The 13,324-nt window shown below is 39.9% G+C and overlaps 1 protein-coding gene across 1 annotated transcript in view; it reads right to left on the bottom strand.

Moving 5' to 3' along the window:
* Positions 1–3,244, bottom strand: part of ATP10D (ATPase phospholipid transporting 10D (putative)) — a 104,461-nt gene extending 101,217 nt beyond the window's left edge. Inside the window, exon 1 of the mRNA XM_059383416.1 lies at positions 2,976–3,244. The gene's annotated coding sequence lies outside the window, so the exon portion shown is untranslated. The remainder of the gene's footprint in view (positions 1–2,975) is intronic.
* Positions 3,245–13,324: the final 10,080 nt, after the last annotated feature.

Below are 13,324 nucleotides of genomic sequence, written 5' to 3'. Positions count from 1 at the left end.
ACATCCCTCCGCTCCCAACCTTAAAAAAGTCAATTTTTCCCTTTTGTGCTTGCCCATTTATGCTTATTTTTCACTGGGCATAATTTTTCCCATGGGTGTCTATCTCTCACTGTGTTTTATCCTATCTTTTGAAAGGGTTTACTAGTATATAAAATGTAGACCTTAGACTTTTAATTTGTTTTGGTATTTCGTGGCAATATTTTTCAAACAGCATTTTTGTGATTATAAAAATAAACGTTGTTGTAGGAGATTTGGGAATATGAGGAAAAATATTTTTAAAAAGCTGTAACTCTACCAACTCAAAATCCAATTTCTTTTTCATATATGTCAGTGAATATCTCCATTGATACAAACAGGAACTCGTAGGCGAACAGGAAGTACAACAATCTTGTTCAATGTTGTCCAAGACTTGTTAATTTAAAAAATGCCTGACATGTAGTAAGGACTTAACATTTGAAAAAATGGTATATTTCAAAATTATATTTTACAAATTCAAGATAAGAGTGTTAAATTTTGCTTTTTTAATCAACATGCAAGGATCTTTCAAAATCATGAAATTTTATCAAAACTATTTCTGAAACTGAATTTTATCAACATAGATATACAATACATTAATTTAAGAACTCTGCTATGGGGGCTTTATTATGTGTTTCTTTTTTTTTTTCATATTACAGACACACTGTAATGAACACATTCATAAATCTTCCTATAAAATTCAGATGATTTCTTTGGTATATATTTCTAGACTCAGAATTATTGAGTCAAAGCTTACAAAGATGTACAGGTTTTAATACATTTTCCAATATTACTGCAAATCGTTATCTGAATATACCCTTCACTTAGAAGCATAAAGAAAGATTCCATGGAGGCCACAACTCTTCTACAAAACTAGTACCACTATTACATCTTATCCTAATAGCGCTATATTTCCACGAAAAGTGTTGTTTCTATGGCTATGATGATTTCCGAAATGAAGTAATAAGTCCATCTTAGATAATAGGAAGGGAATAATGTCTTCAAGCAAATACACTCACTTCAACCCTCTCCTGAAGCTTTAAGGAAATCTGCTCAACTATGGCTCAGGAATGGTGACAGCACCCAGCATGCACGTTATTATCTCAAGAGTTGATCAACAGATTCTCCATTTTTTTCAAGCATGGACAAGAGATTAAATTTATCTTCACCAATGCCCTGGGTTTTGGGAGCATGTCCTTTGATTTTCCTTCATTAAAAAGACTGCTTCTAACTAGATCAGACAATGACTAAATCATGTACTGAAGCCTTCAATATGCGAACTTTTTTTTACCTCTTATTTTAAAAACCGATTGTAAAAAGTTTGTCTAAACAATGAGTCATTTCCTTCATTTTAATGACATCAAAATAAAAAATATCCTGTCAATTTCTAGTTAAATTCACTAAGTAATTGCATTGAAAAGTATTTGGTTCTTGCTATGGAAAGGTCAAGCATTCCTGAAATCTGGGGGATTTTTTAAACGATTTTGAGAGAGAGAGAGAGAGCGCGCGCCCATGCATATGCACCCGCACGTGAGCAGTGGGAGGGGCAGAGGGAGAGGGAGAAGTAGACTCCAAACTCAATAAGGAGACTGACCCAGGGCTCAATCCCAGGATCCCAGGGATCAAGACCTCAGCTGAAGGCAGAAGAGGCAGAAGCTACCCAGGCACCTCCGAAATCCCGTTTTAGACTACTTAGATGCTCCATTTAATATAATTTAGCAGGCATTAAATTCACAGTTAATGTCATTTTTTAAACTCCCTAAAACGTTGTGAATGTTGCCTAGTTGTTTTTCAATATATGCAGTATGATCTCATTTTGGTAAAAACAAGCTATTTCCATGTAGGTATGTAATATGTATTCCTAATGAGACTAGCGAAGAGTCCAGAAGGAGCAGACATTATCTCTTGGGGGTAGGCTGGAGTGCAGGGTCACTCTGGGGCACTGAATGAATTTATGGTGTTACAGTGATGATGTTTCACATGTCTGCTCTTAACAAACCAAAGTGTTTTGTTGTTGTTTTGTTTTATTTTTATGATGGGACTCTTCACAGAAATTTGACCTAGCCCAGTATAAAAATTCCTATCTTCTCTGGAGCCTTCTGATACAGCAATCATTTGATGGATAAGGCGCCCCTATTCTTGTGGATGAATCTCTGCAGGCTGATTAGAGTCAGAGGCTTGCTTTCAGGGTATAGAACTGTTCTCTCCTTGCCAAGAACTAGCATGGAAAGAAGCAGGAAGAAACTTTGTGGTCTTTTTGAGGGAACATTCTGTAGAACAGCTGACCTCGCATGCCTTTATAATTAAGGGTAGTTTAAATATATTCTTGTTAAAGTCACAGAGCTTCGATGCTCCAAACCGGAGGGTTTCACTAATCCACCCGGTGTCTCTCTGCTGTACATCTAAAGCATGACTATGTTTTACAACGTAAGAGGAAGGATGCTCCAAACTAAATCTGCCAAGTTAGTGTGTGCGAGGAAGAACGCGGGGTTTTTTACAGCCCTCCTTTGAAAGCTATTTCAGAGCAAACTTCAGCACAAGCACCTTTTCCTTCCTAAGGAACAAACCCTGTTTATTTACCGGGTTAAAAAACTTCAACCCCCATGCTCTTCGTTACCTTTGAGACAAAGCCAAAATTGCTCTAAGCTGCCCCATTTCACCAGGAGGTGACAAAAGTGTGTATGCGCGCGCGCGCATAATCTGCCTTTCCACAAGTCCCAGCACTCAGAACAGATGAAATAATTCCTCTTTTGAAATAAAAATCAAGAGACTGAAAATGGTGTGTTTCTCTCTCTCTCTTTTCAAATTCATCAACAGCCCTAAAATCTACCCTTGAGACCCTACACCAAACCTGAAAAGCAGTACATGGGGAAGCGGGAGAGGAGCAGGGGAAGGGAGCGAGGAGTGGACTGAGAAGTGAAACGGAGGGCAGTGCCAGCGGCCGGCTCGCGCACCCTTACCAGTTCCTCCTCCCTCGGCACACAGCACCGCATGACGATCGCGACTCTCCAGGTGCAAGAGAAAAACCAGGCACAAATCCGAAGAGTGCCAGCGGGTTACGCTTCTACGCCAGCCATTTGCTTTGGCGGAGGCGGTGGGGGGGAGGGCGGCGGGGAAGACGAAAATCAATTCTCGGAAGACAGCCCCCAAACTCCCTGGCCCGAGCCGGAGGCAAAGCACCACCGCCTCCACCTCCCCTCCCCGCACCGCTCCGGGGCCGCGGTGCTTCCGCGAACTGCCAATCGCCCGTCGCCCCGCCTCCCGTGACGCAGGGGGCGTGGCCTGGAGGAGGCTGGCTTCCTCCCTGGGTGCTGGAGCGCTCTGCTCTCGCTCTGACTGTCGAGGAGATGCCCGGGTGGTCAGGGGCTTTTATCGTTCCACCCCGGCCACATACACTACCTTGAAATGATTGGCAATTATTTTGTGGAGGCTAAAAGGGATCAAATCTAAACATTTAATGTTGCCGTTTCATAACTGGGAAAGAAATGGAGAAGACCGCAATTTTGATTTGGTCTTTTTCCGCCTCACTCCCTCCCTCATTCAGTGGAATGTGCTCTGTCCGTATACCTGCCATGGTCTGTTAGCTGAAAACTCAGGGCTTTCATCAATTTTTTTTTTTTCTCCAAAATAAATTTCCAACAACCCACTTGGTCTCTCAAAACGTCTGGCCAACTCAGTGCTTTGAGAAAGGAAAACAGAACCAATAATGGCAAGAATTCAGATCGAAACCTAATCATCTCTGGCTGCCAGTTGTTGTATCCCGCTGAAACAGACCTCCACAACTCTTTTGTACATTTACTTTCTCAAATGTTTCTCAGATGTGTAGCGAAAAATGAAGGAAACTAAAGGATGATACAATGTTTCACTAACAGTGAAGGGCTCTTCAGGGCAGACTCATGCATCTGCTTGGGAATCTGGCAAACTCTCCCAGACCGGGCTGGAGAGGCCAAACAAGTTCCTGCACCCACTGAGAAGGTGCGTCTCCCAGAGGCAAGAGACAAGTTCTGGGTGTGGCTTCCTGTGATGGCTGAATCTGGAAACCTCCTTCTGCAGGCAAGGGCAAATCTCGAGTTTAGTCAACTCTGGGAATCAATCCAACTTCATTGAGCAGACTGTCATTTAGGTGGCCTCTGAATTCCAGGCCTTGGTAGCATTTCTTGCAGTCATGAGAGTGTCCCTAACGTGATTTAAGACTAAACAAATCTTCTACAAAATTGAACAAATTTTCTAACTGACAGCCAGTTAGGAGACTTTTAAATTTAAGATAAGCCTCCCACAGTCTCCCCAGTCATGACTGATGCTGTCATCTCAGCCTTTCTGGGAGGATGCATACCATAACAATTCAGGCAGGCAGTTGGTATTTGCAGCCTGTTTGGATTGCTTAAATCAGTGGTTCTAACTAGGTACACATCAGAGTCAACTGGGGAGCTTGAAGCCAAGACTCCACCCAGGTCAGTTAAGCTGGAATCTCTGGGAGTGGGGTGCTGGCAATTTTTTTCTCTCAAGTTCTTCATGTAATTCTAATCTGCAAGGGCTGAGAATCTCTGGCTAAGATTTAAATTATTGTCTTACAGAAAAATCTGTATAATTTATAAGTTAAAAAATGCAGTAGCAGAATAATGTGAAACATATTAGAATGTAACTTATCCTTATATAGTCTTTACATACTTGCATATTTTTATATAAAAATAGAAAATATATAGTAAGAGACACATCAAAATTGTTTCCTCAGAGGGGAAGGATGGAAGAGTGAGGGGACATTTATTAGCTTTATATTCATGTCTGTATCATTTGACAAGGAGAAGTGTACTCCATTTATGATTTAAATATATCAAGTTTTAAAAATTAATACTTATGAATGTCATTGCAAATAGCCACCATTAAAGTGTCCTTCAGTTTGTTTTTGCAAATTTCCTCTGATATCTAACTTTTCTCCTAAGGGTTATTGCCACTTTATTTAAAAAAAGAAAGAAAGAAAAGAAAAGTTCCATAAATTTTTTGATTTAACACATTAGCTACCAAAATGTGATTATTAATGTATACAGCCATTGCCAAACTTAGTATATTTACTTCCATGTAATTCATATAATGCACTTATCATCTGATGAATTTTTTAAACTAGTACTCAAGTATATAATATAGATGTAAGGAAATTTCACCTTTTCCAACTGGAAAATTATTTATAATTAGTATTGCAATACTATGGCTTCATAATTAATTCCCAGTAGGAAACATGGCATAGTAGTCAAGTACCTAGTTTGACCCGGCTTTAAATCTTAGCTCTGGGGACGCCTGGGTGGCTCAGTTGGTTAAACATCTGCGTTTGGCTCAGGTCATGATCCCAGGGTCCTGGGGCTGAATCCTGCATCAGGCTCCCTGCTCAGCTGGAAGCCTGCTTCTCCCTCTGCCTCTGACTGCCACTCCCCTGCTTGTGCTCTCTCTCTTTCTTTCTCTGACAGAAAAAAAAAAAAAAAAATTCTTAGCTCTGTGTATTTTTTAGATAAATGATCTAGGGTACTATCTCTAAGCCCCATAGGTAAGATGAATCCAATAATATCTACCATAGTGTTATTAAAATTACACCAAGTCATATAACTGCTTTACACAGTGCTTATCAGTGTGTTAAGTAAATACTGGGTGCTTAATAAGTGATAGTTTATTTAATCCACTGACTTCTATTTTCCTATCTTTTCTTAAACATACTCAAAGATTAGCATGACAGCAATGGATTAAGAATTTATCAGGAAACATTTTTTTAAAAAGATTTTATTTATTTATTTGACAGAGATCATAAATAAGCAGAGAGGCAGGTGGGGGTGGGGAGCAGGCCCCCCGCTGAGCCCCGCCAGTGCCTCCAGGTCACTTCTTTAGCATAGAACATAAAAAATAATTTTTTTTGCTTGCCTTAAAATATTTTACGTACAACAGTGTTTCTTAAAGGGGCATACAAGCTGACTTTTTATGATTCATAAACAACCATTTCTTTTTCTCTGTACTTATTAACAGAGTGTGACTCTAGCACAGATTAGGATGTTTCCCAGGACTGGCTTCCTGACTGCTTTCTGGACAACAAATGCCTCAAGCAATGAGGGTTTATCTCTTATAGATGAACACTGATTTTAGTAATATCATCCCGCGTGGGTTGTTTTTTTTTTTTCCCCTCTTTTTCTTTCCTTGACATTTACTGAGTGTTAGTAAGACATTCCTGTTAGGCACCCTTCTAAGTAGTTTTGCATTATCTCACTTGATTCTCTTCTCAGCTACAGTTGGAGCAAACTGAAGTGTGAAGGGTGAGAAGTCAGCCAGATGAAGGGGAATCAAGGTAAGACTGTTTCCAATGGAGGAAACATTCTGGAGGTGGGACAGCGATCACATTTGGGATTTATAGGTCATATTCATGGGACTAACATGGAGATTCTCACAGGACACTGGAGGCTTTGATCTGATTGGGTTGGCCATCTCTACCATGGTTTGATACTTCTGGCTCCATATTTCATGTGTGTCTTGCATGATCGTAGTCAACTCTCTATCCCTTTCCCTGCCACCAGCCCACCTAGTCAATTCCCAACCTTGCAGAGACTCTCCCAGGTGTTTTTGCCCGTTATGTTTCCAGACTGTGTTAGCAGGAGAATGTTGTGATGATAAGCTACTTGAAAACTTTAGTTCATGGAGTCCCCCACTCTTGGTAAGCCAACTTTCTATGTATTGCTGGGTGATTTCTTATCATTCTCAGGCTAACCCTCCTCTTCTGACAAACACTTACCAAGCACCCACCAGGTGCCAGGACCAAACAATCGCAGGCTGGGCTCACCACCTGAGATGGATTCAAGCATGGTGATGTGTACATATCATTATTCCCCCCGTCCTCTCTCACTCTCTCTCCATTCCTGCATTTCGATATAAGCGGTCCTCCCTTACGGAAAGAAGTTCATTTCTCTCTTAAGTTGAGATCTCTGGCCACCTGCTCTTGCCCCTTCCACAGGCTTATGTTATCAGTTATGGCCTCTTTATATCATCACTTCGTTTCTCTCCACTAGGTTCTTTCCCTCAACCTACAAATATTTAATTTAGAGGGGAATATGTATGTTCTCCCCACCAAGAAGAAGGAGGAGGAGAAAGAAGGTAAGGAGGGAGGCAGAAAGAGAAGAAAGGATGTTCATGAAAAGAAAGAAGGGAAAATGACAGAGAAGGATTTCTCTTGATCCTGCTGTTGTTTCAGATCAGACTATGGCTTTCTCTCTTTCATTACCACATTACCGAAATTCACTGGAACGTATCTTAATCACTTGCTAACTCTGTAAGCCCCTGCAATCCCATTTCAGTTTTTTTTTTTTAAATCCCCTGAACTTATCACTGGTCCCAATTCCAAATGTCAAATTTAATGATTTCTCTCCCATTGTCCATTGTCGCAACAGACTTTGATGACCACTCCCAGTTACCGGGAACTCCTCTCTTGGGGAATGCTGAGGTTCTTCTGGTTCTCTTATTCTTCTTCTTCTTTTAATTTTTTAAATTAAAAAAAAAAAAGATTTTGGGGCGCCTGGGTGGCTCAGTGGGTTAAGCCGCTGCCTTCGGCTCAGGTCATGATCTCAGGGTCCTGGGATCAAGTCCCACATCGGGCTCTCTGCTCAGCGGGGAGCCTGCTTCCCCCTCTCTCTCTCTCTGCCTACTTGTGATCTTTCTCTGTCAAATAAACCAACCATGACTAGGTAGGTCTGGCAAGCTAGTGGGTCAGCCCACCGGGAGCTTACTGGCATGGGAGACCCAGGAAGAACTTGGGATTTTGTTATTTTAAGAGGAAATACCAGGCCAATTTGATTGGCCTCAAAAAAATCTTAATCCTCTTTGGGATTGGATGACTCTAAGGATAGCATGTTTTTCATTTAGAATTATTTCCCCCCTCTCCCCTTAAGTATCACCACAAAACCTTAAGGCCACTTTTGTGAAATGCTAATATGACAGTGTTTACTATAGAGGTATAGAACAGATGTTATGAAGTATAAAACACAGAGAATTCATTTTTCTCATGGAACAGGAGAGTCAGCAAAAGTTTCATGTGGTGTTGTCACTTGAGTGGGGCTTCTCATATGGGTAGAAATGCTCTGATGGAAAAATACAGGAAAAGCCTTTGGGCAAATACAAAGCAACAGATTAAGAAGAAGAAAAAACACAAATACACCGGAGTATATGGCACATTTACGATTGGTTACTTTTTTGATACCAGTGCAGAGTAGGGACGGAGAGGAAGAGTATTAGCGCTCCACTGGGAAGGTTTTAAGCAAGAGTTGTGGTCAGTCCTGTGCCATAATAAAGTAAAGATGCTGGATGGGAAAGGCCTGAAAGCAGGGATCTGCTTTCGGCATGGAAAGGAAGGGATGCGTTCAAAGTCTCTCCAAGGTCAGATCTTCCCTGTTAAGAGAAATGAGAAGAAACAGAGCTCCATCCCACAATGGAGGTTGTGTGGCTGGTAGGAATGTTATTGCTCTGCAGTGATGGGGTCACTCAGAGGGTCCTGAGCTCTCCAGAAGAGCCTTGATCTGGGCAGGCTAATTAGCAGAATCCTGGGTGGTGTATTTTTGGTCCTATAGATGATACATGACTTAAATGGCGGCAGGACCTGTCGTTACGCCATTGAGTTAGGAGCTTCATGAAGCCCAGTGCAAGTTTCCATGCTGAATGTAGTGACATTCCTGCCATCTACTGGGTGAAGTGCCAAATCTCTTCTCGGAATGATTTTCTCGACCTCCCCTTCCTTATCTGGGGGATGTGTTCTGACACCCTGGAAATGCCAATAGTATTGAAGCCCATGTATACCATGTTTTCCTTTATATATACAGACCTACAATAATGTTTAATGTATACATTAGGCACAATAAGAGGTTAACGACCATAACTAATAACAAAATAGAATTATACTGTAATACAAGCTGTGAATGTGGTCTCGCTCTCACAGTCTTCTTGTATGGACTCACTCACGCTTTTTCTTCCTGTGATGATGTGAGATAATAAAATGCCTACCTGAGGAGATGGACTGAGGTGAATGACACAGGACAGGCTACTATTGACCTTCTGACCATATATTAGGAGGATCTTCTGCTACCAGACCACGGTTAACCACACAGGTCACGGAAACCACAGAAAGCAAAATCTCAGTTCAGGGGCGATTATAGTACCAGGAAAAGAAAATCACAATAGACAGTCAGCGTGACTGGGGAGGAGCACACAGTAGACTTCAAAGGTGCTGGTGATGTTTCTCATTCAGCTCAAGGGTGGTATTACAGCCAGGAGTCTACAGAGAACAGAACCAATATGGTGTATATAAATATATATTGGGAGAAAGAGAGACAGTTGAAGGAAATGGCTTACACAGTTGGGGTGGTAGATCCCAACCCTGTAGCAGGTTGGAGACCCAGGGAAGAGTTGACATCGCACTGTGAGGTCTAAGGCAGTCTCCTGCCAGAACTCGCCCTCTCCTGAAAGAGCTCAGGCTTTTTCTGTTGCTGTCAACTGATTGAAAGAGTTGACCCACCTACATTATCGTGGTTAATTTTCTTTAATCAAAATCTGTCGATTTAAAGTTAATCTCATTTTAAAAATACCTTTTCAGAAACATTAAGAGTCACATTTGACTAAACATCTGGGTACCATGGCATAGCCAAATTGGCACACAAAATTTACCATCACCCGTGGGAGCTTCCTTTTATACAGTTTTTATTTTTAATTTTTATTTTTTTAAAGATTTTATTTATTTATTTGACAGAGAGAGAGAGAGACATTGAGAGAGGGAATACAAGCAGAGGAAGCCAGAGAGAGAGAAGCAGGCTTTCCTCGGAGCAGGGAGCCTGATGTGGGGCTCCATCCCAGGACGCTGGGATAATGACCTGAGCCTAAGGCAGATGCTTAAAGCTGAGCCACCAAGACGCCCCTTATTGTTGTTTTTAGATGTTTAATATACACTAAAAATTCTTGGAAGGATCAGTACCTTCCTCTTGGAGGCTGAGATACAATTTGGATTTTGAGATTCCAAGGTTAGCCAAGGCAGTAAGCGAATTATTTCATAAAATAGACTTAAAAACAAACAACCAAAGAAAGGAACAGCCAAACAAAGGCCCTTTGGAATGCAAGGGAATCAAAGCTTTAAGAAGCATGACCAAAACAGGACAAAGTATAGGCAAGTCTTTCCTGTTCTCACCCACTTGGTCCTAGCCCCGCATTATCAACCCCCCACAGATTCAGAAGGTTATTAATAAGCTCTCAATTGGAGGTTCAGGGCATTTGCTGAAATCATTAGTTGAGATCTGAAGGGAAGAATCTAGAAAATATCCTAAAGGTTGCTTTTGTCAAGCCAACAGAATTGAGAGGCAGGAAAGAAGGCTGGTTTGAAACCCACGATGGGCTGCCTCCCTTGCTGTGCCTGAAACAGCTTCTGAGCCATACGCCGGCATTCACTATTTCTCTGAAAACTGTTATTGCTTCAATCCACCCAGGGCATAATGTTTAATGTTCAGATTAATTTGGACCATCTGTCATCTAGGAGACACATTTACTCAACCAACAGTGAGTACGGAGCAAGACAAATATTTATTTCTTTGTTTACTAAAGTGATGTTTCTTAAAAATTGTATTTATCAAAGTTCCATAAACCAAGCTTTATTTCAAATGCCCTAGAGAAATTTTTGATTAAAGGAGCCGGGTAGAGCATCCTTTTAAAATGTCAGATTTTGTTATGTTTGTTTTCTTAAAAGAGGGCACTAATGGTGTTCAGTGTGCTACACAGTCCTGTCAGGTTCTGAGTGCTCCCTCCTCCCCCTCCCGCCCCCTCCATAGTTTTTTATTGATCGTACAAAATTCATTTGCTATTATTGCCATAGGGACTTTATGAGAATTCTTAATAATGTTTTGTGTGTATACATTCTGTTAAGCCAGCTTTTCCAGGTGTTAAAACGGAGGACTTACGCTGGTCTTTTATATACTTTCAATTTACATCTCTTAACCTAGGCTAAAATGCCTTTGGTTTTTTAAAATAACCTTTCTTTGCATAAAGTAGATTAAAATAAAATAGAGTTAACAAAAGTGAATTTACAAAAGTATCGGTTTTATCTATAAATTTTTAAAAAACGGTCTAGAGCAGACATTATAGTTTCTATGTATCATTTTTCTTACATTTCAGCATGTGAAGTGGATAACTCTGTTTTACCACAGCAGTGAAAAATCAAGACCTGATTGGTCTTATTGAATTGTGTTCTAATGACATTGATATTATGGCCAGAATCTAGATTGAACTTGACCACTAGTGACTGTAACTTCTGGGCCTCAGTTTCCTATATTGTAAGAATTAGATGCTTTCTAGGTTAGTTTGGCTTCTATCCCTATAATTGTTTGACCAGGTTCTTGTTTCCTCTTGCTCTGTTCCATAACTTAACAACAATGCCAACAGAAGAGCAAACTTAGAAAAATCTACCCACTTCACTCTGGATCTGAATATTCCCATAATGCTATATGTAGAAATTTCTTCTTAGCCTCAAGTTTTTATTTAAAAATGTACTTATTTTAGATATATCCTGAATTTCAAATTTTTGAATTTTATTATCTCCCGTTTTGATTTGTGTGACTCTGTTCATCTAAATTGCTATGCACATTCATTTACCCCATGGATGTTCAACCCAACCCCCAAAGCCTTCTTATTTCCTTATCAGAATGACTCTGGTCACCCTGATAGTGAGTTCTCTTTCTTCTGAACTCTTGGCTTGGACCTATCACGTGATCTTCATCTTTATTATTCCTTTATTTTTGTAATTTTAAATGGTCTAGACCAGTACAAAGAACATAAAGCAAACTTATGATATCCTACTATTCAGAATTACAGTTAGAATTTTGGATTATGATTCTCCAATTTCTTATTTCTTTAATGAAATATTATAGATCTCGCTAAAGTCCCCTCGAATGCTACTTCACATCCCGTTTCCAGAGGCTATATGTATATGTTGTATAAGCTTCTAAGAGCCATTAAAAAAATACATATATTTGCTGCCCTGTTACTTTTTTATTTTAACTAATGTACATGACTATTATATGGTATGCCAATATTTAGTTTCACATCTTGATTTTTAACTGAACATTATATGTATATGTTTATTTTAATTCCATTATAGTCAATACAGTATTATATTAGTTTCAAGTGTACATTATGGTGATGCAACAGCTCCATATATTAGTGCTCAGGAAGATAATGGTACTCCTAATCCCCTGCACTTGGTTCACCACTTCTCTTCCTCCCACCTCCCCTCTAGTAACCATCAGTTTGCTCTGTAGTTAAGAGTCTGTTTCTTGGTTTGTCTTTTTTTTCTTTGTTACTTGTTTTGTTACTTAAATTTCACATTTAAGTGAAATCAACTGGTATTTGTGTTTAGCTTATTTTGCTTAGCATTCTACTCTCCAGATCCATCCATGTTGTTGCAAATGGGCAATATTTCATTCTTTTTTATGGTGGAATAACATTCATCTATCTCACATCTTCTTTACCCATTCACTTATTGATGGACACAAGGGTTGCTTCCATAGTTTAGCTATTATAGATAATGCTGCTGTAAACATCAGGGTGCATGTGTCCCTTCAAATTCGTGTTTTCATATTCTTTGGGTATCGCAGGGTATTTCTATTTGTAATTTTTTGAGGAACCTCCATACGGTCTTCCACAGCATCTGCACCAGCTTGCCTTCCCACCACTAGTGCAAGAAGGTTCCATTTTCTCCGCATCCTCGCCAACACTTGTTGCTTCTTTGAACATTGTATTTTTAAGATCTAGCTCTATTCTCATAGATGAAGTAAATAAGTTCGTTCCTTTAAAGAGCACGCAGCACTCCATTATATGACTGTACCTTATTCCATTTATAATTCTTTTACTGATAGACTGCTACAATATGGATGCCTTCTATATTGTGGTAATTGGTTCATAAAATAAATCTCTCCTATGACAGCGTAAGTCCTAGAGTTTCAAAGATATTTTTTTTTTAAAAAAAAAAACCCTTTTCCCAGGAAGAGCAAAAAGATAGAATAAAATGAGAAAATATCTTTAACCACCAAGGAAAAGAATGATAAATTTTGGAGAAACCGGAAAATATATACTTGACATAGGTCTGAGGTTGAGAATCACTGAGTTGAGAATCACTGAGCTGATTAAAGGTTAAAAACTCAAGTGCTGAAGCAGGAAAGAGTGGGAGCCATGAAGAAGGGGAAACTGCCAGATAGAAGGTGAAAAAGAATCATAATGTGCAGAAAAGAAAAAAAAAAGAGTACTCCTATGATTCCAT

The sequence above is a fragment of the Mustela nigripes genome, chromosome 1, assembly GCF_022355385.1.
Source record: "Mustela nigripes isolate SB6536 chromosome 1, MUSNIG.SB6536, whole genome shotgun sequence".
Classification (NCBI taxonomy): Eukaryota; Metazoa; Chordata; class Mammalia; order Carnivora; family Mustelidae; genus Mustela; species Mustela nigripes.
This window is presented reverse-complemented; position numbering and strand designations above follow the sequence as displayed.